This window comes from Macaca nemestrina, chromosome 19, assembly GCF_043159975.1.
Source record: "Macaca nemestrina isolate mMacNem1 chromosome 19, mMacNem.hap1, whole genome shotgun sequence".
In the NCBI taxonomy this organism is placed as follows: Eukaryota; Metazoa; Chordata; class Mammalia; order Primates; family Cercopithecidae; genus Macaca; species Macaca nemestrina.
In genome coordinates this window covers 25,678,756-25,705,652 of record NC_092143.1, presented here as the reverse complement: position 1 = coordinate 25,705,652, position 26,897 = coordinate 25,678,756, and the positions used below count along the sequence as shown (strand labels likewise).

Sequence of the window (26,897 nt, the reverse complement as noted above, 5' to 3'; positions counted from 1 at the left end):
CCCAAGTAGCTGGGATTACAGGCATGTGCCACCACACTAGGGTAATTTTTGTATTTTTAGTAGAGATGGGGTTTCACCATGTTGGCCAGGTTGCTTTGAACTCCTGACCTCAGGTGATCTGCCTGCCTTGGCCTCCCAAAGTGCTGGGATTACAGGTGTGTACCACTGCACCCAGCCATGAATCCCTCTTCTTTCTATGTGAAAGAAAATAGTGTTCAAAATGGAAGGTCTACACAACACCAAAAGAAAATTAAAATCAAAGAAAGCTGGGAAGTTATTGCAACTGCAAATCACTTCTTTAAATGAGAAAGACTAATGGCAGAAGTGGTCAAGAGGACTACTGTGAGGAAAGGGCATTTCAGTTGAGACCTAAAGGTTGCCTGGTTGCTAGTCAGGTGAAGGGGTTGAAAAAGAACAAACCAGATGGTACAAAAGCATTTGCTGAATTCTTAACCTGGGAAAGATCTTGGAGTATTCAAGAAACTGAGGAAAGGAGTTTGGAGAATGGAAAGCAGGTGGCAGAGAGAGGCACAAGGTGAGTCTGGAGGCACCAACGGGGAAGAGTCATTGCAGAAACTAGACAAGACCAATGAAGATCAGGAAGTGCAGCAACCTAAAACTTAACTTGTCAGAGGTGTTATAGAGATGGCTTCTACTGGGAGGTTGAACTAAACAACCCTCAAGCTCTCATCCAAAGCTGTAATCCTACAAATACAAGAACACAATTTGTTTAATATTTGATAACATGTTATAGATATTTTAAATTAAGAATTGATAATGAAAGTTTAGTTATAAAATATAAAACAGATCAAAGTAAATTAAGTAGTGACTGCCTTATAAAGCAAATGTTTAATATCCAGAAAAGCAGGAAAAATGTTTCTAGGTAGCTACAGCTGTATTCAAGGATACCAAGACCCACTCACATAATTTTGGAAACGACTTCATAGAGAGGAGATGTAGACTTCTCCTGTAGTCTAGATGTAGACTGGAATTTAAATAAAACCAGTAGGAAGTCTATTATTAGTCAAATATTCCTAGTGTTGAGTAGTGTATAACTATAGACAGGGCATTCAGTCTCCTTAAGGATCTTGATTTTCTCCTGTGTAAAATAAAAGGTAAGGGTTATTTTAACATCCCTACTGTTCAACTCTAGACTTGGGCAACACATAATTCTTGTTTTATGTTTACTTCCTTCCTTCTTTCCTTCTTTTTCCTTTTCTTCCTTCCATTTATGTGTCTATCCCTCTAGATAGATGATAGGTAGAGATAGATAGATAGATAGATAGATAGATAGATAGATAGATAGATAGATAACCTTAGATCTACCTAAGGTTATCTTTATGTTATACATAAATCTGTGTGCATAAGTATATGTGTGTGTGTGTGTGTGTGCATGTACGTAAACATGGAAGAAGAGATAGAAACATATGAACTCTATAATAGACAGAAAATTTCTTTTTAATAAGTTTAGGGAAAAAGTACAAGACTTCATTTTAGTCCTCTTTCTGGCTTCGTTCTAGCACATAAATTTATTTTCAATCATATTGAACTTGGAGTCAAATTAATCTGTTTTCTTCTTTGTTTCTCTCCTTAACTTGCTCAGAAAAAAATGAGATTATGTATTAAATCTGACCTGAGGGATATACCAGAACAATAATAATTAGAAAAAGCAAAATCAGCTTGTATTATATTTGCCCAATCTAACTTAGGCAAGGTAATTAAAGCCTGAAAAGTTCATTAAATGAATTATTCAGTTCTTATGGTCTATTATTCAAAATATATTATTTTCATAAACAAAATGGACTGTTGATAAGTGTTCCTGTACATATCTAAATATTAAAAATACAAAATGAAATTAGATTTTTCAGAGGGAAAGAGAAACTAGTCGTGTCTTAGTAACTTTGAAAAGAATTAAACACTTTTTCTAATATCAAGAGGTGCCACATACTGACTTAGGTGCCTCCTTGGAGTAACTTAAGCCTCTGATTTTCTGGGACTTTGTCCCAAATGCTGTAAAATGTAGGAGCAATGCAACCTGTTTGCTAATTTATTAATTCTTTAAGCGAACTAAAGATAGATATCACAACTAACTGTATGGAAACTGTCATTCCCAGTCCCTATATCTGTCCCTCTCCCACTCAATCTTTGATCTTAATCTTTCTAAGGTTTGTAATACCTATTCTCAAATACTGCCTCTCAAGGTTTGGAAGTAAAAGCTTCTATTAGGAAGAACCTAGGAAACAACACTGCAAAACATATCTTACAGGAAAAGAAATGCTGTGATGAAAATATTCTCATATTTATAACAGAGGATTAAAACATAACAAAACAGGCTTAAATAAATAGGCCATCAAGTTTGAAAGGTCTATTCTTTAATCTTCAGTTGGAAACGAGATGCTAGTTGATGAAGCCTGCATAGCAGTAATAGTAATAAGATGAAATGAGCAATTTTGGGTTTGCTTTTTTCTTGCAACATCACTGGGCCATCATCAGGTGCTACTTATTTTGAAATTGTCCCATACAGTCTCCCCAGATCTCCTTTGCTATATTTTATTTTTTCACTTACCTATTAGGAAAACCAAGAAGACAAAAGTAAGATATACCCAACAAGTATTCATTAGTATTGTTTCTGAACACCTTGAATTTGGGTGCCCTCAGGAATGTACGTACTTGATAAGAATTTATTCATCTGTGATTATGGAGCAGCTTATATTTAGATAAAGATGAGGAGAGATGAAAAATGGATAAAGACAAAACATACTGATCACTAAGTACAGGTACACCAACCTGCAGGCTTTGTGTCCTCTGCAAACATGGAGAAACCTTGCTGGGCATCTGTTTCCTGTGCAAGCTCTGAGGAAGTCATAAAATTCTACATTGAGGTTTTCTTTGGAAATGATTAAATGATAATAACTGAGTTGCTTTGAAGATGAATTTGCCTCTAATTATACTGTTATTCTGCTTCCCAGCAGATCTTCTTATCAAGTGTATTTTCCATGGTTCTGATTCCTTAGTTTTCACCCTTTCAAAGTTCACTTTGACTTTTAAAGTAGACTTATGCATGAGGCCAGGGATCCGGAAACCAGTTTCCCATTCTTCAGTTCTAGAAGGTGTTAGATTCTAGTGATTTTAGTAAAACAAAGCCGTGAAGGTCTAAGCAGTCTAGAGCAGTGAGGTTGATTCTTAAAATCAATATTGTAAATATTGAGACACATGAGGGTATAAGCTTGGCAACTTGAGAACAGAGAACTAATTCAAAATAGAAAAGGAACAATTAAAATTCATAAATATTAACTATATGTTTAAAGAAATATGTTCTGTTTGCATTGCAATATTTTATAACCAGTAGAAATATTTTTGTCTTATTTTTCAGGAATCATGTTTTCTAAAAGTACGTAGAAATTAGAATCGGAGGATTTAAAAATAGCCCAGAACTGCTTTCTAATTGGTGTTTTCCACAGTAAACTGAACTGTGGAAAGTTCAGTTTATGCATTGTGCATAGTCACTTGATCTGAAAGACGAAAATAAGAAATCCAAGAATGAATGACGTTCTTTGAAGAGCAAAATTTCTACCTGTTGTAGGACATTATAAACATTAAGAAAAATGTTAAGTTGGTTAAAAGGGACAATGTTATTACAACAAAAGACCTGTCACCGTGTTAAACCTGACAATACCAATTTAATCTCTGGTATAATTTTCGTCTATCTGAATTTTTTTGCTTAAAACATTCATTAAGTGCCTACTATCTGGCAGGTCATATTAGGTACTTTAGTTGTAATGGTCATTAAGACATAGTTCCTGCTCTTAAAGAACTTAGAATCAAGTAAAATAGAGAGTTACATGAGCAGATAATTTTAATGTAACTTGATAAGTTTTCAGTTAGTGGTTTGAACGCAGTATTATGGTAATAAAGAGGAAGATAAATTTAAGGAGGTTAAAACTGTAGAGAGATCAGTGAGGAGTGGGAAATACCAAAGGTCTGAAATTGTAAAGTTGGAGAAGATAAATTATATTAATATTAAAGAAATAATTAGCAGGAGTGGGCATTAACCAGACATGGGGGGAAAGGAGAAATTATTATGAAGTCTAAATTTCTGGTTCTACTAAGGCAATAGATGGATAAATAGTGGTCCCCAAAATTGAAATCAGGCATAGAAAAGGAAAGGCAGGTTAAGGGAGGAAGAAGTACTGCATTTGAGGTAACTGTGGTTATTCAATTGCATATGCTCAAGAAAATAACTCTTGAAATCTAGACCTCTCAGGAGAGGTCAGGCTGATGATAATGACTGGGAAATACAGGCACATGGGTGATCTCCAAAATCTATGAGACCAAATGCCATCTGTCAAGGAGGTCTTGGAAAGAAGGAGGTGGAGTAACCATAAGAGAGGAATAATTATTTTCTTTATTTTCTGCAAGCACTACTCTGCTTTAGCTAATAAGTACATTTAAGTTCTGGAAGGACTTAGGGAAAATTTAAGGTTATATATCTAATTATATATATGTGTGTATATATATGTATTTATCATTAAAATCATTGTTGTTAAATTGGAAGGACATAATAAATATGCCTGTAGCTTCTGTGGGGGCAATCACTAAGTAATTTTTCTTTCGTGTAAAATTCTCTTCGCTTATGTTCTCTCCCAACCCACCCTGTGAAAAATGACAAGTCATATCTCAATTATAAATACGTTCTAGTAGTAGAGATTGGGAACCCAACAGAAAGTGATTGAATCAAGTGATTCTGGCTCATTAATATCATGCTCTAATAATTGATGCCCAGTAATGTTAATTTAAGTTCAAATTAACTCCCATTCTCTTCATTTTAATTAGTAGCTTTGTTCTAGCTTTGCTGTCACAAAATTGATGACACTTTTATCCTCAAGATCTACTTACCAAAGCATAACAAATGTATCTTGATGTTCTAGAAAAATTACAGAATAATTTTCTAGTAATGAGTATTTGTGTAGATTCCAATAACATGTAAAATATTGTCAAGAAATTGACTTGAAAAACATGTCAAATGATTGACCAAATTTAGGGAAAGTTACCTTGTCTCTTCTTCTGCCTCTTCTCTTCCTCTTCTTCATCTCCATGTTAATTTTTTTTTAGTTCACTGTTTGAAAAAGTTTGGGGGATATTCTATTAAATTTATAAAAATTATTTATATCACCATCTGGGTGCTTCACACTCTCCATCACAAGTATTTCTGACTATTAAATAATTAGTATGAGAACATATTGCATGCCTACTTGTTCAGTTGAGATGTTCTCTGTGTTCCTTCTGGATTTCAGGTGTATAACTCTTTCTTTGTTATGAATCCATCATTTGAGACATCTAGTTTGAACAAATATGTTTTTCATAAAAGCTCCTTATAATATGGCAATATCCGAGTTATTTCTGTTGTAGTGATCATAGATGGAGAACATTTAAATGACTCATGTACGAGTCAGACACATAATCCACACCTATAAATATTCCAGGCAAGATTTCTGATTACAGTATTGTGGACTTCAATTTTTTTTTTCTTAAGCATTTGGCTACTTATATTATTCACTCAACTAGTATCGAACTGCTAATCTTCTGTGTTATCCCTATCTGTAAATTGATCAACATTTCACATTCTTTTGGGAAATATCAATGTGTTTTTTCTTGTGTTTTGATTGTAGGTAAGCTAACATTATAGGGACAAATCTCTTGTTTTGTAAAGAGTATATGGACTTATACAAAAGAGTAATAATAAATACGGAAAGACACACATATTGCTGGAAAAAGTCCTCCTACAACTTATGATGAACATTTGTGAATCATTTTAACTGATGACTATTTGACATGGTTATCAAGGGTGAAAATGTACATTGATGTTAAACCCTTGACTAAAGACCAACAATAAGCATCCCCATTTTCAGCTTCGAACTATTATCAGCAAAAGTATACATTCATTGAATATAACAGTGTTCAAGTCTAGGCTATTGTATAAGAAAATCAAAAGTTTAGTAATTTTGACTTTAATGGGAAGAGTTTTGCAAATTCTATTTTTTCTTACTACTGCTTTCTCTTTGGAATACGTTTTTACATATAACTTGTTAAGATTACAAGACCTTTGTGCTGTAAATATGCACAGCATGGAAAACATGAAAGAGAGTTAAAGTAAACAAACATTCTCCCATTGTAGCCATAGTTTTTCTGAGTCCAGTTTTAGGTAACACAATTACCAAAATCAGCCCAAGGAATGATTTCAAGGCACAACTGAACTAGGTGATGCAGGCAACAGTTAGGTCTTCTCCAAACCACAGGGTCCCAAGGACAAATAAATATAAGGGCAGAAAAGTAAAGGTTTTACTAAAGTCCTATTTCTTTGTCGTGATGTACTATCTAGCACCCCCAGATGCTGAGAGTATACCTCAAATCGAACACTAATTAAAGAAAAGTCTAAGAAGTAGACTGAATGGTGAATATCTTTTTGCTTTTTTAGCAGCAAATATCACTTCATTACTCTGACTTTAAAATTACCTTGTACACATGGATCAGAACTGGATTTATACTAGAATTATAGGAGTGAATATTTTTATGAAATTTATTCCAGTGATGAGTTTACAGAAGTACATTTACACTATAGCAATAATGTCTATACATAAGTCAATAACATTCTAAATAATAGTTGCTTTGTCATGACACCTTAGTAAGGAAGAATCAAAAGATGCTTTTTTGCAGACTTTGTGAAGAAATAATATAACTTCAGCTTCTCCTACTTAATTGGAAATAATGAAGCTTTTTATAAGGTCAAACATTTTCTATAGCTCCTAAAATTCTGTCTGGGCAAATAATGTTATGACTTGTCTATTTTATCATGAAGGTAAGATTGTCTTCTTGAGTATCCTTCATATTAATTGAGGGTAAAGTTCTTTCCTTGCAGTACAAATCATGGGTAAAATTAATCTTTCTTAGAACTTTATTTCAGAGCCCATCTTTCTCTCTTTTGATGTTTTTCTACAGTGCTTAGTGCCATTTTGCAGCCCCCAAGCTAGCAAATCAATGATTTGTTGGCCAGTCTTTCTGATAAATTAATTTCTGCTAAAGTAGTTATGGCTAAAAACAACTATAAATTACTGTTCCCAGTAAATATATTTGCTTGTTTACATGTAACAAAAGTTGTTTACATGTAACAAAAGTCCAAAGTCATGCCTAATGTTAGAGGCTCCAGGCTTAAAAATAGAGTTGTACGAGAAGAATTGCGGGGCAAAAATAACTTTATCAGTAAAATCTAATGTGACCATCTGGATGGCAGTGCTATGGCCTGGAATTTCTGGAGCAGCTACTACTTTAAATATTCCATTACACTGGCAGATTCAGGGTAAAATGAATAATAAATATTTAGCAAGTTAAATAAATGTTTTGATCCATAGTTCTGAAAATATGGTCACTATCCTCTCTTGTAGAAAGGACCTTTTGTCTTCCTCTGTAGAGTTTCTAAGTCCATCCTCAGGAAGGGAATTGCATAGAATTTGAGGCTTATTCACCAATGCTATCAACAACACCTGACTGGGTATCTTTGACAATAAGTTATCAGTTTCCCGCCTATTTAACATTTAAAAATACAGATAGCCGGCTGGGCACGGTGGCTCAGGCCTGTAATCCCAGCACTTTGGGAGGCCAAGGCAGGCGGATCATGAGGTTAGGAGTTTGAGACCAGCCTGGCCAACATGGTGAAACCCTGTCTCTACCAAAAACACAAAAATTAGCCGGACGTGGTGGTGCAAGCCTGTAATATCAGCTATTCGGGTTGCTGAGGTGGGCAGATCATGAGGTCAGGAGATCAAGGCCAGCCTGGCCAACGTGGTGAAACCCCATCTCTACCAAAAATACAAAAATTAGCCAGTCGTGGTGGTGCAAGTCTGTAATCCCAGCTATTCGGGTTGCTGAGGTGGGCGGATCATGAGGTCAGGAAATCAAGGTCAGCCTGGCCAACATGGTGAAACCCTATCTCTACCAAAAATACAAAAATTAGCCAGTCGTGGTGGTGCACGCCTGTAATCCCAGCTATTCGGGTTGCTGAGGCAGGAGAATTGCTTGAACCCGGGAGGCAGAGGTTGCAGTGAGCCAAGATCACGCCACTGCACTCCAGTCTGGGCAACAGAGCAAGACTCCATCTCGAGATGGAGAGAGGTACAAATAGCCCTCCCCATTCATAGGTTCATTATCCATAGATTTAGCCAACTGCAGATCAAAAATATTTGGAGAAAAAATGAATGGTTGTATCTGTCCTAAATATGTACAGACATTTTTTTCCTTATTATTATTCCCTAAACAATATAGTATAACAACTCGTTACATAGCATTTACATTGCATTAGGTATAAGTAATCTACAGATGATTTAAAATATATTGAAGGACATTATATGCCAATACTGTGCCATTTTATACAAGGATTTGGGCACCTGTGGATTTTGGTATTGACCGAGGGTCCTCGAACCAATCCCCCATGAGCACTGAGAAATACTGTATATGTAAGTAGATTGAGCTGGTGAATTGTCAGATGCTGTGGTCATTCTGCAGACTAAAGTATTAGTACCTGATCAACTAGCCTGAACATTTTTCCATTGAGAATGATGACATTATTTTCTAAGCCAAATTTAGCCAACTACCAGAATAAGAGATGGGCTTATAAATAACTGCAGGTTCGGCAAACAGGTCCACCGTTGCAAACTAAATGGCCAACCTCAAAGATACATGATAGCAAAAGATCTTTTGGTTGATTACACCTTAATAATTTTAGAGTAATCATTAGTGCTATATTGCCTCCTCAGTCATTGGCTTCAGAAACAAGACACCAATATACTATTCAGTCCAATTTCCAGTCCTCCAGCCTAGAAAAATAGACTCATTACATAGAATAAAATGGCTCACAATTAAGGAATTAGACAATTGACAGGGATCACAGACAACAGCTTGACTCCTTAAAAACATACCTTATTGATTAAGGTAAATGGAGTCCAGTATCTGCCATATGAACATGTGTGTGTGACTGTGAAGGAATAAGTTAGGTCAAATGTTTAGTGACAGAAGACTACTATGTGAGAAATAGCTCTAAACTAAACTAATTCGTTCATCACAGGGAAATTTAGTCCTGGTTTTCTATCTGTACTTGGCTTATCTCCAAATGATAATTTCAAGTCAGAGAAATTTAGAAAACGAATGTGGAATTGGTTGCCCCACTTATTTGTAAGAAAAGATCTGTAAACAGTTTCTTGCTTATTCCAGCACAAGCAAAGTCTAGATCAGATAACTATTGATATTCTTGGAGAGAATTGATGCGTTTTTCTTTACAGAACTGCTAGAGGACTTAATGAACTGCACTGAAATAGCTTCCAGTCTTACTTCAAGGGCATACAGCTTTGAACTATTTTTCAGAAAAGATTTCTGTAAAGCTTTATGTGAAAAGAAAATTTCTTTTAATATTTTCAAGTAATTTTAGGTATAACTAGGTTTATCAGGACATTTTCAAGTCCATCAAAGTTTAGAAGATAATATCAAGAAAGATAAACAAGACAACCTTATATATTAATAGGATAGGTAAAAATCTTTTTCCCTTACATCAAAGCAAAAATCAAAACATTGACTAAAATAAATTTTAAGACACACCTTGCTGTTAGGTCTTATCTGTGTATTCTCAAGAGCTTATTTAAAAACATTCTTAGTCTGCAGGGCTGCTGCAACTAATTTCACCCTCCATCCCCTAGTTTCAGACAAAAGTATTTGTTGCAAGTTTCTTCAATTTATTCAATAATACTATTTTTTAATGAACACGTAACATAAACTTCTATAACGTAAATCACTGTCTTTCAAATTCATTTGTACCATTGTCACTGGATATTGTGTCAGCAAGGAACATAACCTACATAGAATTTGTAGTAAAAATATCTCTGATTGTTGAAGTTCAAGAAAACACTATAATAAATTACAATAAATTAATGCCCTGTACAGTTGATTTTTGTTAAAGCTTTGTGGTAATAACATACCTATAAGTTTAGATTTTCAATAAAGCTCATCTTTTTTTTTTTTTTTTTTTTTAGCAGTGCTAACCTATTCTATATTAAGAAGATGCTTCTTTCTGACTCACTGCAAAGAGAATTTACACTTGAAGAGTCATTTTTAAGAGTGTCAGTAATATATCTGCACTCATCTCTGCTGTTTCCTCTCCTGATTCTCCAGGGACTAAGGGTGATACTAAACACATTCAACAACGAGCACGACACCTGCTGATCAATCAAAATAAACCACACTGGTGTGTTCCGGCTGCATATCAGCTGGGCCAAGGGTCTGATGTCAACCTATTATAAAAGAAAGCAGAGCAAACTGGCCTGTTTGGAAATCAGATGCATTCTAACTTTCAAGTCAATCTACTTGATCCTAACACTTTAACGTATCATAATAACATGAAGATTATTTCTATTCTTCTAAAATGGAAAATGTTAATATAAAGTCTTTTCTGAAATGTTTCTTCAAATTCTGTAAAATTTGGCCAAATAACAAGATCAAAACATTTAATGTTAAAAATCATGACTATTTGGGCAAGGTCCCTCCTACACTATAATCTGTATGTTGGTTACCCATCCTAACAGGTTTAGGACCACAGTCCAAATGAAGGACAGGAAGGATAAGAGCCACAGAACTAGAAGAAAAACCATCTCATAACCCTGAGATGGCTGCAGGGAGGAGGAGAAGAGTGTCATATTAATCAGAGATGATGAAGGTGCCACTTCAAGAACTGAGCCAAGTTCATGAATAAAACACATCATGTTGATATAGTTTTTCAATATATCAATATCTTCTGAGGGATATAACTGTGGGAAGAGACAATGAATTAGCCAATCACCCTGACAAATGATTATGAGTTAAAATTTCTAAGGAGGTCTGTGATACAAATAATCCTAATAATTTTCACAAAATGGAAGATCTGTGAGGGTTAAAGTTGAAGACAGTCCCAGTACAGATAGAAAATTTACTCTTTCTTTCTTTTTTTTTTTTTTTTTTTTTTGATACAGAGTCTTTCTTTGTCACCCACTGAAGTGCAGTGGCACCATCTTGGCTCACTGCAACTTCCACCTCCCGGCTTCAAGTGATTCTCCTGCCTCAGCCTCCCGAGTAGCTGGGATTACAGGCATTAGCCACCACACCTGGGTAATTTTTGTATTTTTAGTAGAAATGGGGTTTTGCCCATGTTGACCAGGCTGGTCTCAAACTCCTGACCTCAAATGATCTGCATACCTTGGTCTCCCAAAGCGCTGGGATTATAGGTGTGAGCCACTGTGCTTGGCCAAATTTAGATCTACTTCTTACATAATAGATCCCTGAGACACTGAGAATCTACTACGTTGCAGCATCCTAAATAAATGAGCTGATCTGCTTATTTTGTCCTACACATTTCACATGTTTATTTTCCAGCCTGCCTTTCTACCAGTTTTCACCGGTTGGGTGTCTTTATGTGGGTGTTGCTGTGAAAATGGAGGTATAGGGAGGGAGTTGGCTCTTTCAGGTTGAATAAAGTTTTTCATCATCAACACTGGAAATATGACATCAGGTTTCCTTTAGAATCTGATGCCTCAACTTTTACTAACAATTTGGCCAAAGCTCCTTATGCATTAGGCTACTATTAGCATCACAATGCCCACTCACATGGCCTGATGTGTTAGCCTAAGTGTAGGGTAAAAAATCTATTTGGGGCCTGTCGCAGTGGCTCATGCCTGTAATACCAGCACTTTGGGAGGCTGAGGTGGGAGGATCACCCGCGGTCAGGAGTTTGAGACCAGCCTGGTCAACATGGTGAAACCCCTTGTCTACTAAAAATACAAAAATTACACGGGTGTGGTGGCTAATGCCTGTAATCCCAGCTACTCGGGAGACTGAGGCAGGGGAATCTCTTCAACCTAGGAGGCAGAGGTTGCAGTGAGCCAAGATCACGCCACTGCACTCCAGCCTGGGTGACGAGTGAGACTCCATCTCAAAAAAATAATAATAACATGAAATAAAATAAAATAAAATCTATTTAGGAAGAAAGTAAGTCTCTCCGGATACTTCTAGCTAAGCAATAATGAATATAATAGAAGGGTCATTGCAATAGAAAAAAAAAAAAAGAAAATTGTGAAATAGGTTAATGCTGTCTCCTTTTTAGCCTTACCTTGTTTTTCCTAGTCTGTTCCCAGGGCCCTGATTCGCTGGTCAGAACCCCTGGCTGCCCCCTGGAATATGCTCGTTCTGTCTTTGCTCTAGCCTTTTGCATATTTCTACAAGGTTATCCAAGTATACTTTTCACCAGTTCCACTCCCACAGAACCCTCCTTTCTATTTGTTAACCTGCTCTTCTTATTGTTGTAAATATGCTAATTGGCCAAAATATAATAATATTAATTTTGAGATAACATACCATCAATCCTTGTGATTCAATAATCGTGTATTTGCAAATCTGCCTGCTTAATAACATTTATTTGTGACCCCAGAATCAATACCATGGTGCTTTTGTAGTTATTTGCAGGCATATACAGAGTGGTAAAAATTTGCATACAACTTGCATATTCTCAACTGAGGTCAAACAAGTTGGTGCTGTACATTCTTGTTTTAGCTCTCATATTGTAAACAAGTGTCCTTTTCATGATTTATTTAATGCCATATTTTTCACATTTTTGTCCTTTCAAGTGGCGGTTTCTCTGTTTAAAATATCCCCCATGGGCAGTGCTGAGGGACTGTCTAGTGTTCTTAAGGGCAAGCAGGCTGTATGTGCCTTAAGGAGAAGATACACAGATAAGTTTCGTTCAGGCATGAGTTATAGTGCTGTTGACCATGAGTTCAGTGTTAACGAATCAACTATATAAGATATCTTTAAATGAAAGCACATAGAAAATAATGTTCTATTTTGCTCAGTTGATGAAAATACTGTGGCCAGAGGCTCACAGGAGCCTAATCCCATTTCCTCTAATAGCAATGATTTGGTATTCACTAATTCAGTGTTTGTAGCAACTTTATAGAACGTATAACTCCTGTGAATAACAAGAATGAACTCTATCTCTTCCCATGAAATAATTTGCAATCATTTAGGAATAGAGATAAAAATTCAATCAAGTATGTAAAAGAAGAATAAAAAACAAGCAAGAACCAAGCCATGTAGTCTAGGAGTAGAGAGAGGTAAAGTAGTTGAACCAGAGAACCTTTGATACCTACCATATTTGAGCAAAAAACTGAACTCTGAGCTTCCAGGCAATAGAGGCAAAAAAGAAGGCAATGAATACCTTAAGCTTTTCTTTTCAGGCTAAAGCAAATATATCAGATATTTGGGAGAGACGCTTTTTTTTTTCTATTAGTAAATTCTAAGAGTAAGTTTATGCCACAAAGCACATAATGGCAACGTTTCCCATTGTACTTTTATAAATAAAGTAGAAATGGACTTCACATGACTTTTTTGTTTGTCTGTTTGTTTTGAGACAGAGTCTCCCTCTGTCATCCAGGCTGGAGTGCAGTGGTGTGATCTCAGCTCACTGCAACCTCCACCTCCTGGGTTCAAGCGATTCTCCTGTGTCAGTCTCCTGAGTAGCTGGGATTATAGGCACCTGCTACCTTGCATGGCTAATTTTTGTATTTTTACTAGAGACAGGGTTTCACCATGTTGGCCAGGCTGATCTTGAACTCTTGATCTCAAGTGATCCGCCTGCCTCAGCCTCCCAAAGTACTGGGATTACAGGCGTGAGTCACTATGCCCAGCCATGACTGCTTTTTAAATGGACAATAATGAAGCTCAAGGCACTGATGCTATTTTCGTTGCCCTGTGAACGCATTCCTACAGGGATCTGAAGTTCTGCATGTTTCTGGGGCTCTGACATAAAATGCATTTCTACTGCACCTGTGAAATTATCCTAATGATAGGAATACCCAGCTCTCTGGTAAACTGGAAGGGGAGAGATGTTTGAGTGAGCTGCTGTGTTGGTACCCCTAAAACCACTGTAAAAAGAAGACATCTGCATTGGCCTACAAATTGAAGAGTCAACATACGGCAGCCCAGAAAAATGAGAATAGTCTCCAACCCATAATAGACTACCCAATTAGGAATATGATGTTAATTAGAAGTCTTGTGTTAATTATGACATTAGATGTATCTGAAACTCCCTTCTCCAAGTCCTTGACTCTTTTAAATATCTATGCTCATTTTAATTTGTTAATTTGTCTTACTACTGATGCTAAAATTTTCTGATATTATGTGGAGAAACATACGAAATACGGGTTCAAATAGTGAGTAAAGAAATGTTCAGAAAAAAACAGGAGACTGAGTAAAACCTTATCAACTCATTTGAACCTCCCCATATATTTTCTGGATTGGCTGCTGATGTCCACATGTTTTAGCTTAATTTGTCCTGATTTTCCAAACATCGTTGTTAACACATTTGGGACTTGTTAAAAAACAGAAAAAGAAAAAAAAAAAACTTCAGCCAAATTAAATTTAAAGGAGTTTAACTGAGCAATGATCAATTCATGAATCCCTTAGGCCCAGAATCACGCAGATTGGGACACTCCAGCGCAGCCACGTGGTGGAAGAAAATTTATGGACAGCAAAAGGAAAGTGATGTTCAGAAAACAGAAGTGAGGTACAGAAACAACTGGATTGGTTACAAGTTCTGCATTTGCCTTATTTGAACACGATTTGAACAGTTGGCTACATTTGATTGGCCAAACTCAGTGACTGGCACAGGTGTGGGCTATGGTCGGTTTACACCTCCATTTGTATAGTTCATGGTGTACAGAAAAACCTTTAGGCTGAACTTAAATATGTAAGGAGGCAACTTTAGGCTAAACTTGATTTAACAGACTCTTTAGGAATACATATTCTGGAAGAACGAATTTATGAAAATAATGTTTATGGCTGTCTCATAACTGCATAATCAACAATTTTTGCACTATAGAGTTTTTGTGTTAGGCCTTGGTCCTTTATATCATTAAAATTTAAATAGGAAAAATCATGGAATTTATTCATACATGGATATACATCTATTTCCCCAGACTATAGGTAAAGAACCATTTGGGTAAGAATTGGCTGCTGACCTGCAAGGAGAAAAATGAGAGCTTCAGTTTGAAACCATCATAGTTTATAAAAGATACAAACCATTCAGTTCCTCTATTTCTTAATATTTAGAAGAGTAAACAAAAATTTGATTCAATTAAATGTAACAAATACAATTAAATGGAGATGCAATTTGATTTATTGAAACTAACATAGTTTTAATGCAGATTAACTGTAGGCAGTACCTTACCAGAATGTAATGCATTCTGGAAAATACCGACTTAAATACATAAAAACATTAAAAAATTTCATGGTATGGTGGAGAGAGGGGATAGGAGGGATGTCTGTTCCTAGGGAGCTAAAAGAAATGTAAACTCTTTAATTATTTGTTGCTTTGAGACATAATCTTTGATGACATAGATCTATCATGTTATACATATTCTTTCATTTTGTTCTTTCAAAAAAATTATCACTCTGATTAGAAATAAATAAGAAATAGAATATTCAGATAATGGCTCAAACACTGCAATACAAAGACAGCGATGGGGACAAATGGAGCCATCGCCAGGTCAGCAGCACATCTGGGATTTCATTTTAGAGATTGAGTCCTGAGCTGATTTTTTTAAAGCATGGATTTGGCATTGTAATACTGCCAGCTCAGAAATGTCAATGTAATGGTAGAAAATGCATGGGGAATTCAGGGCCTGCCTGAATCTCCATGTGCCCAGCCTTGGTACACTCAGGCTAGAGAGATCTGTGAAGGGCTGTTTCACCTAGTCACCACTCCCACCCGGACGTTGGTTGCAGATCCTGCCAACTATCCAGGGAGGCTGTGAATCTCTTTCCAACGGGATGCTAGCTTTTAGTCAACTGTTTTAAAAATTATTAACTTTAATGGCTCTTGAAAGATTAGCTTTCTATTGCCATTTCTAGATCTTTCCTCTCACTCCGCACCAGCACCTGCACTCTAAAGAAGGTAAATCGGCCGGGAGCGGTGGCTCATGCCTGTAATCCCAGCGCTTTGGGAGGCCGAGGAAGCGCGGATCACTTGAGGTCAGGAGCTCAAGATCGGACTGCCCAACTTCCTGAAACCCCTGTCTCTACTAAAAAATACAAAAATTAGCCGGGTGTGGTGGCATGTGCCTGTAATTCCAGGTACTCAGAAGGCTGTGGCGGGAGAAAATCTCTTGAACCCAGGAGGTGGAGGTTGCAGTGAGCTGAGATAGTGCCACTGCACTCCAGCCTGGGCGACAGAGCCAGACTCCGTCTCAAAACAAACAAAAAGAAAGTAAATCACTAGGGAATATATATAAATTATATGACAAGATAGACTTTAGAAAAAAGTTTTTGAAACCATTTACAAAAGGAAACTGATTAGACCCCTGACATACTCTTGTCTCCAATAAGCTGTGAAAATAATACTGCTTTCATCACTTAAGAGGCGTTAAGCTGTTCTCTGGTAAATATTTACTCATACCTTTAAAAGAAATAATTAGCTAAAGGTAGGCTCGAGTTAGAAACTTAATCTAACTAGTTAAATCCTCTGAAATTTGGCAAAATTCCTCTTCACACATAAACCACTTAATACAAAACCATGTTTTGTATTAAGACCCCCAAATGCAAAGGGCAATTAGCCAACTCCTAGATCATCTAATGTTATACCCTGTCCAAAAATAAACAAAGTGTGCTCTGGCACATTATAAAAATATCTTCCTGTCTAAAAAACACTTAACAGGGTTTGTCTAAGAAGCAGACTCCCAATTTTATTCTAAATATAATTATATTTGCATATATGTAATTTACAAACAACTTTCCTGGAACACAAGTATTACACAAAGTGAAGTATACTGTATATTTATTTAAAAGCAAACAAACTATATATAATATATATTTATATATTTTATATACATTTATATATGTATGTATTTTATATATATATATATATAAATTTTTTTTTTTTTCCCTTGAGACAGAGTCTCACTCTGTCACCCAGGCTGGAGTGCAATGGTGCGATCTCAGCTCACTGCAACCTCTGCCTCCCTGGTTCAAGCGATTTTCTTAGCCTTCCAAGTTGCTGGGACTGCAGGCGCATGCCACCATGCCTGGCTATGTTTTGTATGTTCAGTACAGACGGCGTTTCGCCATGTTGGTCAGGCTGTTCTCAAACTCCTGCCTCAAGTGATCCACCCATCCTAGGCTCCCAAAGTGTTGGGATTACAGGCGTGAGCCACAATGCCTGGCCTCAGAATACATTTTTTTTTTTTTTTTTGCCAGTGTGTCACGTTTCATAGCTCAGTGACTGATGAAGGGACTTATTCAGTGCTTTTCCTTTTTGCATTGATATTTATGCCTAAAGACGAATTTTCTGACTCTTTAGGAATACATATTCCTAAAGAGAGTGTTGTGTTGTGTTGTATTTAAAAGCAAAGGGCTGTGGATTTTTACAGACCTTCAAACCTCAGGCTGCTACTCATTAGCTGTGTGGTCTTGGGCAAATTATTTACCCTTTCTGAGTTTAAGCCTTTTAATTTGCAAAACCTCTGAAGATTATTTTGAAGATTCAATGAACTCATATATGGAAGTGCAATGCAACAGGAGGTTGCTAATATTAATTTGAGTTATAGTCTGGCAACTGAAAAAGTATTTGTTAATATTCTATAGATATCTGACTACACTGAGAAAATGAGTGTAATAGAACCAAATATTTAGGCAAACTTCTATTGGTTTTGTTTGCTAGGTGCATCACATGTATTATTCATTTTGTCTCCCTATATTGATTTTTAGATCCTGTTAGAAATTGTTTATCTTTCAACTTTATAACAGTGTTTGTTTTAAAAATATGTAATATGTTTATGTGATTCAAAATTCAAAAAGCACCAAAGTATACCGTAAAAAACGTCATTTTCCTCCTTGTCTCCTGTGGTAGTTTGTCTACCCAGAAGCAAACCTGCAAAATCTATCTTACGCATATAAAAACAATTAGGCACATATATAATTCTTTTCCCCCTTTTTGGCACAAGAATTAGCATACTATTTAGGGTTGCCAAATGAAATATGGGACATCAGTTAAGTGAGCAGTATTTGGGACATATTTACACTAAAAAATAAATTGGTGTTTCATCTGAAATTCAAATTAAACTGGGTGTCCTGAATTTTATTGGCTAAACATGGCATCAGTAAATTATTATCCACCCTATTCTGCATCCTGTTTGTCTGCTTTTTTTTTTCTTTTTTTCTGCATTAGATCGCCTAAAACGCTTTTAAAACTCCCTATGCCCAAGCTACACACTCCAGACCGATTTCATCAGAATCCCAAGAATCATTCTTGGGCAACAGTATTTTTTTCTGTGATTGTGTTTAATTGAGGAATAATTTACACAAAAAAGCACCCATTTTAAGCGTACCGTTCAATTCTTTCCACCTGTTTTTACTTAACACTTATTTTGGTGATCACACAAAAATCAATTTTTAAATTGTAAACCCTTTAGAGCACATTTTGTATTTTATGCTACTTTTGTTCATTGTATTTGAGCATTCTGTGTTTCAGAGAAACACAGGTTTACTAACAACAGAATTCTTCATTTCAGTTATTATTTAGGTTTAATGCACAAAATGAGAAATGTTATTAGTGAGTGTTTGCAGTTGCAACACTTGTAACAAAGAAATGCAAAGGTTGCGAAGAAATGGTTGCAGACAGTACTTAGTACCAAGAGATCATTTCCACCTACTCAAGATCTCCCCACTGGCTAAGTGGTATGCCAGGTGCTTCACATATACCGTATGACCCTACAAATCCCTACTTATACAAGAGGGATCTGAGGACCAGGTCAAAGAAATTGTTCAAGCCACATAGCTAATACTGTGAGGAGCTAGGATTCAAACCACATGTTTAACCCAAAATTCTTAGTAAGGATACTTCTCAATATGGCATAATTTTGAGATTCCACCTTTCTTCACACTATTCAGAAACTCCTATTTTTAATTTGGAAAATGATTCAGAACAGCTGTTTCCGTTTCTCAGCAGATGCTTATCTCAGCCAAAATGCCTTCTTGAGAGAACTAGTCAAGAGAAACCAAACAGGTCAAATTTCTTCAGGCTCAAGTTTCTTTGATCTCTATTAAAGCCTTTACAAGGTAGTTCTGGATTTTGTGTTTGTTGGTTCACATGCCTTGGATCACCTGAGCATGAAGGGCTTATTAAAAAAAAAAAAAAAAAGTTGAAAGGATATAATTATAAGCTGTGATTTCAGGGGAAAAGAAGTAGTGTCTTTTGCTAATGAACCTTATTGTTGCCCTCAAGTTGTGTGTATATCGTATCCATGCCTTGACATGCCACTAAAATGAAAGAATTGACTTAAAACACTAGGGGCAAATATCTTGTTCCTGCACATGCCAACTATCTTGTTTCTCTTCCTTTATGGATGTCTGTTTTGAAATTCAGGATGTAGAGACAGACCACAAAACCATTCTAGTTTCTGCAGCGGAGAACACAATATGAGTATCTGTTTCAAGGTCATTTCCTGATAATATTATCTTCCAGTAAATTTGAGGCATAGGTTCAGGGAGGAGAGTAGGACTGAATTCTATTCCTGGCTTAGGTGTTTTCATCTGCCTCCATCTTTAAAGCAATTTTGAAAGTCTCTTGCATATAGTTGATGTTCAGTAAAGGTTGAATGAACTGTCTTGATGTTCTTTTTGAAAACTGAGGATATGCTGTGTTCTGAGTAACTTGGCAATGTGTCAGTGAGGGCACAATTATGAGTCAGAGACCATAGAACTGCAATGGGATCTTAAATTCTTTTAATTGTGGCAATCTCAATTCACCTAGAAGCATCTTTAGAAGAGCAACTGAACTTGAAATCTTAACATTCAGCAATAAGTAGATGAGAAAGAACTTTATAAAGTCTGAATTTCAGAGAGAACTTCATTCCTGGCAGTCTATGGCAAGTTGTGGACTTGTGCTCTCTCTCTCTATATATATATGTGTGTGTGTGTGTGTGTATATATGTGTGTGTGTGTGTGTATGTATATATAAAATCTTGAAACCACAATTTGATTGATTCGAGTAGTTTTGACTTGGGTCTTGGCCCAGAATTCAAAAGATAATGCTGTGACAGCAACAATGAAATTGTAAGTATAGTTTTCTCTAAGTACTGTGAAAGAAGAGAAATGGAAACTAGGTTAACTACTTGATGTTTTGCTAATCCTGTTAATTGGTATGAAATTACTTGATTCTGTCTTTTTTGGAAGTATCACAATCATACATGATTTATATACAGTGGGTTTTTTTTATGGGTATTACTGTTAGTAATTCCCTTCATCTACTTTTGGATGGACTACCTGTTGTAAGCGCAGAATGATATATAGCTTTTGTTAGTTTATAAAATTCCCTTTTTTCCAGCCTAGACCTTTCATAATCTCACATCTAATGTTTTTTCACCTCACATTATCCTCTTTCTTCCACCCTCTTTCATTTGTATTTTTTGTGTAGCTTTTTGCCTGTGGCTTCTTTTACATCTAGAATCCAGTAATGCCAATATGTATTTATAACTTCTAGATGAACAATTTGATATTCCTCCTTTACTCCCCACCATTTACTGCATCTTGTTTCAACATATAGCTTTAGTTTTGGGGATCAGTGAAAGTGCAGAATATTGTACATTCAATGAAATGCCACCAGTAAGGGGCAGAGAGGTTTCTCCCAGGTTAATTATTTACATTAGTCTTTAGAATCCTGAGTTCAACAAACGTGGGTTGAGACCAGTTAAAATACAGATATTTAGAAATTTTTGCAATATCTTTAGAGTCAGCCAGGAACAAAATTGTCAGAAAGGGAAGACAGGCGCTTGACTTCGGATCCTCCCACCCACCCACATACACACTTTTTCATTCTTAAATGTCTCTCCATGTGCCTATTGACTTTATTCTAGTAAGCTTCTGGTTCTCCACTTTCCCATTTAGGATTTTCCTTGGTAGAAATATGTCTCATTCCAATTTTTTCTTTGTGTCTTTTCTATTAACCATTTAACAAATATGTTGTGCCTCTTTACTAGCTACTCTGCAGATCAATGAAAGGCTTAGTTTAGGTGGTTGTGGGAGTAATGAGATTAAACATAACCTTTACTTAAAAAATATGTAGAGATTAAAAAAATGATTAAGTGTGAAATTTCCTAGCCCACCATTTAGATCTCTATAATACAGGTTCTGAGAACTCAACATAGCTGAAATTTGTCTACAAGCAGACCTGCTTTCAGAGTCCAGTCCCTTACAGAACAATTAATTTATAAGCTGCTGAAGAATCAAGTCCAAAATAAAAATAATGGTACCATACAAGCTTCATCCTTTAGTTTACATATAATGTGAGTTATTTATATCCTTTAATGACAATGTTCTCTTGAATTTTCCTGAAACGCTAGTCATATTTATCCATTTAAAACAACAGTCCCCAACCTTTTGACAGCAGGGACTGGTTTCATGACTATTTTTTCACAGACTGGGAGGGGAGATGGTTTCAGGATGATTCAAATGCACCTTATTTCTATTATTATTACATTGTAATATATAATGAAATAATTATACAACTCACTATAATGTAGAATCAGTGGGAGCCCTGAGGTGTTTTCCTGCAACTAGACTGTCCCATCTGGGGGTGGTGGGAGATAGTGACAGATCATCAGGCATTAGATTCTCATAAGAAGCATGCAACCCAGATCCCTTGCATGCGCAGTTCACAATAGAATTCATGCTCCTGTGAGAATCTAATGCTGCTGTTGATATGACAGGAGGCGGAGCTTGGGTGGTAATGTGAGCCATGGGGAGTAGCTATAAATACAGATGAAGCTTTGCTTGCTCTCTGGCTGTTCACCTCCTGCTGTGCGGTCCAGTTCCTAATAGGCCACTGACCAGTAAGGGTCCATAGCATGAGGGTTGGGGACCCCTGATTTAACATGATTCTTGCCTTCATTTAAAGTACAAATTATTTGTATTATATAATATATATCATCAAAGGGTGATGTCCAAGGTGTTCTGTTGCTCCATTAGCAGCCTTGGATACAAGGTAGAAGTAAGCATTTGAGCCAATGATTCTCTTGAATGGAATTCCTCTTCAGGAGTCTTACCCTTCAGCACCTAAATAAGACCCGTTCCAGTATCTCATTAAAATCCCCAACACATATTTTTACTGAGCGTGGTTCTGAAAACCACAGAAGCAAAAGTAGGTATTCAGTAATTTGCTGTCTTAAATGCAGCTATTGACAGGGTTCAGTGTACTATTGAAAAGTATATACTAATTCATCAGGATCCCTTAATTCTATAGCTTTTATATTTGTGAGTTTTGGACTGGATTCTTCTTTGGATTCAACATATAAGGTACCTTTGAGTAGAGATACTTTTTCTTATATAAAGTGCAGTGTTCAGTTTTCTTATATGTACACCCTGAAGTTCTCCAAGACCAGTAGTCTTTATTATACAACCACACTGAATTAGATCCAACAGGGTATATATTAGTGTTTCCAGCAAACATTTGTTGAACACTTATACTGAGCTAGACCCTAAAGTAAACAAGACGTGCAAAGCTTCTGCCTTCCTAGAGCTTGCACCCTAGAGGGAAAAGCAAGTGTTAATGAACAAGAAGACAGACATCAGCTGGGGAGAAAGGCTATAAAAAGAATTAAAATATGGGAAGCCACAGAAAATGAATGGGAGCCTTCTTTAGATACAGGGTTCTGCAAGATCTCTCTGAGGAAGAAAAATTTCAGCTGAGAACTGAATGATAATTAGGAGTCAGCTTATGAAAGTTGGGGAGAAGGAAAAGTTCAGGTAGAGAGAACAGCAAGTGCAAAGGCCTTGGGGCCAGATGAAACTTGGCTCCTTCAAGAAATATAGGAAAGAGGGCAAAGAGTATTAGTAGAGAAGTAGCCAGAGCCAGATCATGCAGCATTTCATAAGCCAGACAAGTGGCTTTAGGTTCTATTTTCAGTTTGATGGGAAGCCACTGGAAAATATTAAGTAGAACAGTAATGTGGTCTGACTTATATTTTTAAAAGATAACTCTGCTTGTTATGTGGAGAATGGATGGGGGAAGGGCAAAACTGGGGGCATGGAGACAAGTTAGGAGGCTCTTATTAGTTGCAGTGACCTTGCAGTTTATCCAAAGCAGGGCCTTTCAGAGGGTGAAGGTGGGTGCCACTAACAACAGGGAATGTCAACTGGGCCTGTGCTGAGCAGACCAGGGCATGTGGCCATTTCAGGTGTTACAGTGGTCTTGCTGGAGAGGGAGCAGTGGAGCCTTTTAGGATGCTTCATGTAATCTTCACAATAAACTCTGTGCCCAATGCATATTAGCACCTGATAAATGTTTGCTGGGCGAGTTAATGAGTTAATCTGGGGGAAGATTAATATCTTTGTTTCGTAAAAGAAGCTATGCTACAAGCATATTGTGAACTCTAATTCCAATGATAAAACCCACACTCTTTCTTTAATTTCTTACCTAGGACACCATAATTGTTGCTTTTCAAATGTTTTTAAACTACTGTACATATATTTCCATAAATGAAGGAAGAATTTCATTTTCTTCTCTCTCCTAGGTTTAGTGTTCTGCATGCAAAGGTTTCATAAATGTATTTGCTGTATTCATTTTTATCAAAGTCAGGAACCAGAGAGACCGTTAACAATATAGAGTCCCCAGGAAACTTTTTGATCTTTCCTTTTGAAGCGCCCTGTTCCACATTTAATGCCCAACCTCATAAGGTCTCCACCTGGGTACTCTGTCAGTGTTCATTTAACAAGTCTGATGACATGTGCTGTCTTACCTACCCACTCACATCTTTTACAAAACACTCTCTCCTCTGTTCTCTTCTGCCCATCCAGGAAATAATTCCCCCTTACTTCCAGGTAAAGAGACTTACGAATCGTTTCCATCGTACCCACCACACCCTTTAGAGGTAGAGTAGCTTTTGCATGTTGGATAACTTTCAAATTATCAATAAAAAAGAGCATCTCACTCTCCTACTTTGAATTATGAATATTAAAAAATTTCAAATTTATAAAATTTGTATTGCAAATTATATATATTTCTAGTTTACTCCATAAACATTCAAAATAGACATATCTTCTGGCACGATCAGGTTAAATAGAAGACTGGCATATAAATAGAAGATGTGCATGCACCAGCTTAATGATGGGCGCATGCTTGACGTGCCTGTGTATGTTGTGTATGCTCATGTGTTCATGCATGTGCATTCATGTGTGCACATGTGGGCAGGCATGCAGACGCATGTGCACATGCACTCATTATGACCCTGCTCATCCTCTATAATCCATAAACATGATATAGCCCACTCAGTGCTGTTATGCTTCAGGAAAAAAATGTAGCTTGCATCCTTATACTCATTCCTCCTATTTTGTCCTATTTAATTAGATTGCTTAAGAAAATATAAACCTGTATACCATGAGATAAAGGATATTCAACACGATCATCTTCCCCTTAGATTTACTTTTTAATTTTTTATTTATTTATTGTTTTTTTTTAGACGGAGTCTCGCTCTGTTGCCCAGGTTGGAGTGAAGTGGCGGGATCTCCGCTCACTGCAAGCTCCGCCCCCCGGGTTCATGCCATTCTCCTGCCTCAGCCTCCCGTAGCTGGAACTACAGGCGACTGCACGCCCGGCTAATTTTTTTTGTATTTTTAGTAAAGACGGGGTTTCACAGTGTTCGCCAGGATGGTCTCGATCTCCTGACCTGGTGATCTGCCCGCCTCGGCCCCCCAAACTGCTGGGATTACAGGCGTGAGCCACCGCGCCCGCCCCCTTAGTTAGATTTATAAAACTAGTTTCGATTTTAAATCCCAGGGAAAATCAGCTCTTTCAGATGATGTTGGAAGATTTTAAAGTCTACAACATCATAGTCCCAACCTTTGCTTGATTAGGAGAAAGATAATGGACCTTTATATTAGCCTGTAATCGTCATCATGTAAATATGAACTAGTTGATTAACTACTGAGTAATATTATCAGAAAAGGACAGTGCTAACATTCTTCTAAAATATAAACCCTCTCATAGTTACATACAGTGATATACTCAACTCAATGTATTCATAGATAGAGCAAATGTGAAGCATTTCTATTTTGTTATTCCATGCATTAGAATTTATATACTTGAACTTTTACATGTAAACCTTTAGTTTTCATAATTATGCCTTTTGTTGTAAGAATAACACCTACCAAAATGGGCTCAGGTTCCAGCAGGAAAACTCGTGAGTTTAGCTGTTAAAAATCCCCTTCTCTCCGCTTCACTGCTTGCAGTTTAGGTTATTGGAAACTTATAAAATAAAATTTGGATTTGGATTTGCCTTTTTAAAAATTAACAGAAACGAGTTAGGAAGAGCATTCTTTGACACTGGAGGGGCAGAGTGATCCCCAAGAATTTCTTTGAGACTGGATCATCAATAAACTGGAAGTGTCAGATACAGCAAATCTATTCTTTGTGAATGATAACTTTTTGAGATCTTTATTCCACTAAAATGTTAACATTTACCTTTTAGTGTTTGACTTAATGTAGTAAGTTATATGTTCCCTTTTGTTCAAATATATGAGAAATTAACATGTCACTTTTTAATGGAAATTGTCATATTTTTTCCTGGCCAGGAGTAGGCTTCAGGGCGGTGACTTTGCAGAGATGAGATGTAACACAGCCCAGTCTGTGTCCTTTCCGAGTGCCACAAACTCTCCTTTTAGATCAAGTCTGGAAAATTACAGGCAAACCTATGTCATAACAACTGTCTTATAACAAATCTTAGTTTGTAAGAACTACAATTCTTGATGTTTATTTTATTTTATTACTGAATTTGTGATTCGTTTTCAGCAAGAACAGTCACTGTGAATATCAGTAGTCAACAGAATATGTTTCCATATGAAGATCCCTGTCCCAACTTAATGAAAAGTTTAGCAAAAGCATAATGCACAGTTCTAAGTAGCAACTTTTTTATAAGTGTAATTTCATTAAACCATCCACACTTTCAAATATTTCATGACTTTTGTCAACCAAAAATTGCAATTAATCCAAAAAAAATCACCAATTTGAAAGCTAAAGAATATTGTAGAATTGGGAATGGCACTCTCCGTTGTCATATCCTTAGCAGGCTCTGAGTGAGGCACCAAGAATCTGCCTTCTGCTCTGTTCTGATTAAACTTTAAAAAGCACCCAGCAGCGGGAAAGGTGGTCATAGCTGTAAATGTCTTTGTGCTAATGATGACTTTTCTCACCAGTAACAGCTGGAGAGTGAAACTCGACAAAGACAAAATTATAAATGTTTTATATTGGAAAACACTAGGTGAGTTTGAAACATGGTCAAACAATTAGGTTACTTCCAAGAGGTAAACAGTAGACTCATTAAAGCTGTAATTAGTCAATGTTGACATATTGTATTTTTAATCAGAGCTCCAGTAGGGGATGAAGTGGCTGAAATCATCTAGCGCATAATCTAGTGCTTTGTGAAGCAGAAGTAAAACCAGATTTTAAAAACTCAGCCATGCCTTTCCCTTGAGATTTCTATACTACCTTTGCTCTGATGAAGTTGGTAACTTCAGTTAGATTAATAAGTAGCCTATAATAATTGATTAGTTGTTTTGTGTTTTTGTTAGATTGGGTACTTGTCAAAAGGGTTTTGTGGTTCCCTATTTCTTGGCATGTCAAGAGTGGAGAGGAATTCGTGTGAATTCCTCTTCAAGGGAGGGAGCCAGGTATGTTACATACGCACGACTGCAGATAAACATCCTAAGAATCAAGGGTTAAGTACTTTTTTCCTGTAGTTGGTAAATGGCTAAAATTGAGCTTCTCAACTCAGGGCTGTGGATTCCAA

At 36.6% G+C, this 26,897-nt stretch overlaps 1 protein-coding gene across 4 annotated transcripts in view; it reads left to right on the top strand.

The window, feature by feature from the left end:
* Positions 1-26,897, top strand: part of LOC105477108 (RAB27B, member RAS oncogene family) — a 166,409-nt gene that overhangs the window by 106,405 nt on the left and 33,107 nt on the right. The window contains exon 1 of one of the 4 annotated variants that reach the window (XM_071085292.1): positions 14,530-14,629. The exons of 2 other annotated variants lie outside the window; for them this stretch is intronic. The gene's annotated coding sequence lies outside the window, so the exon portion shown is untranslated. Of the gene's footprint in view, positions 1-14,529; positions 14,630-19,212; positions 19,986-26,897 lie in introns of those variants that run through there. One more of the 4 variants, XM_011733493.3, reaches the window with a different exon arrangement.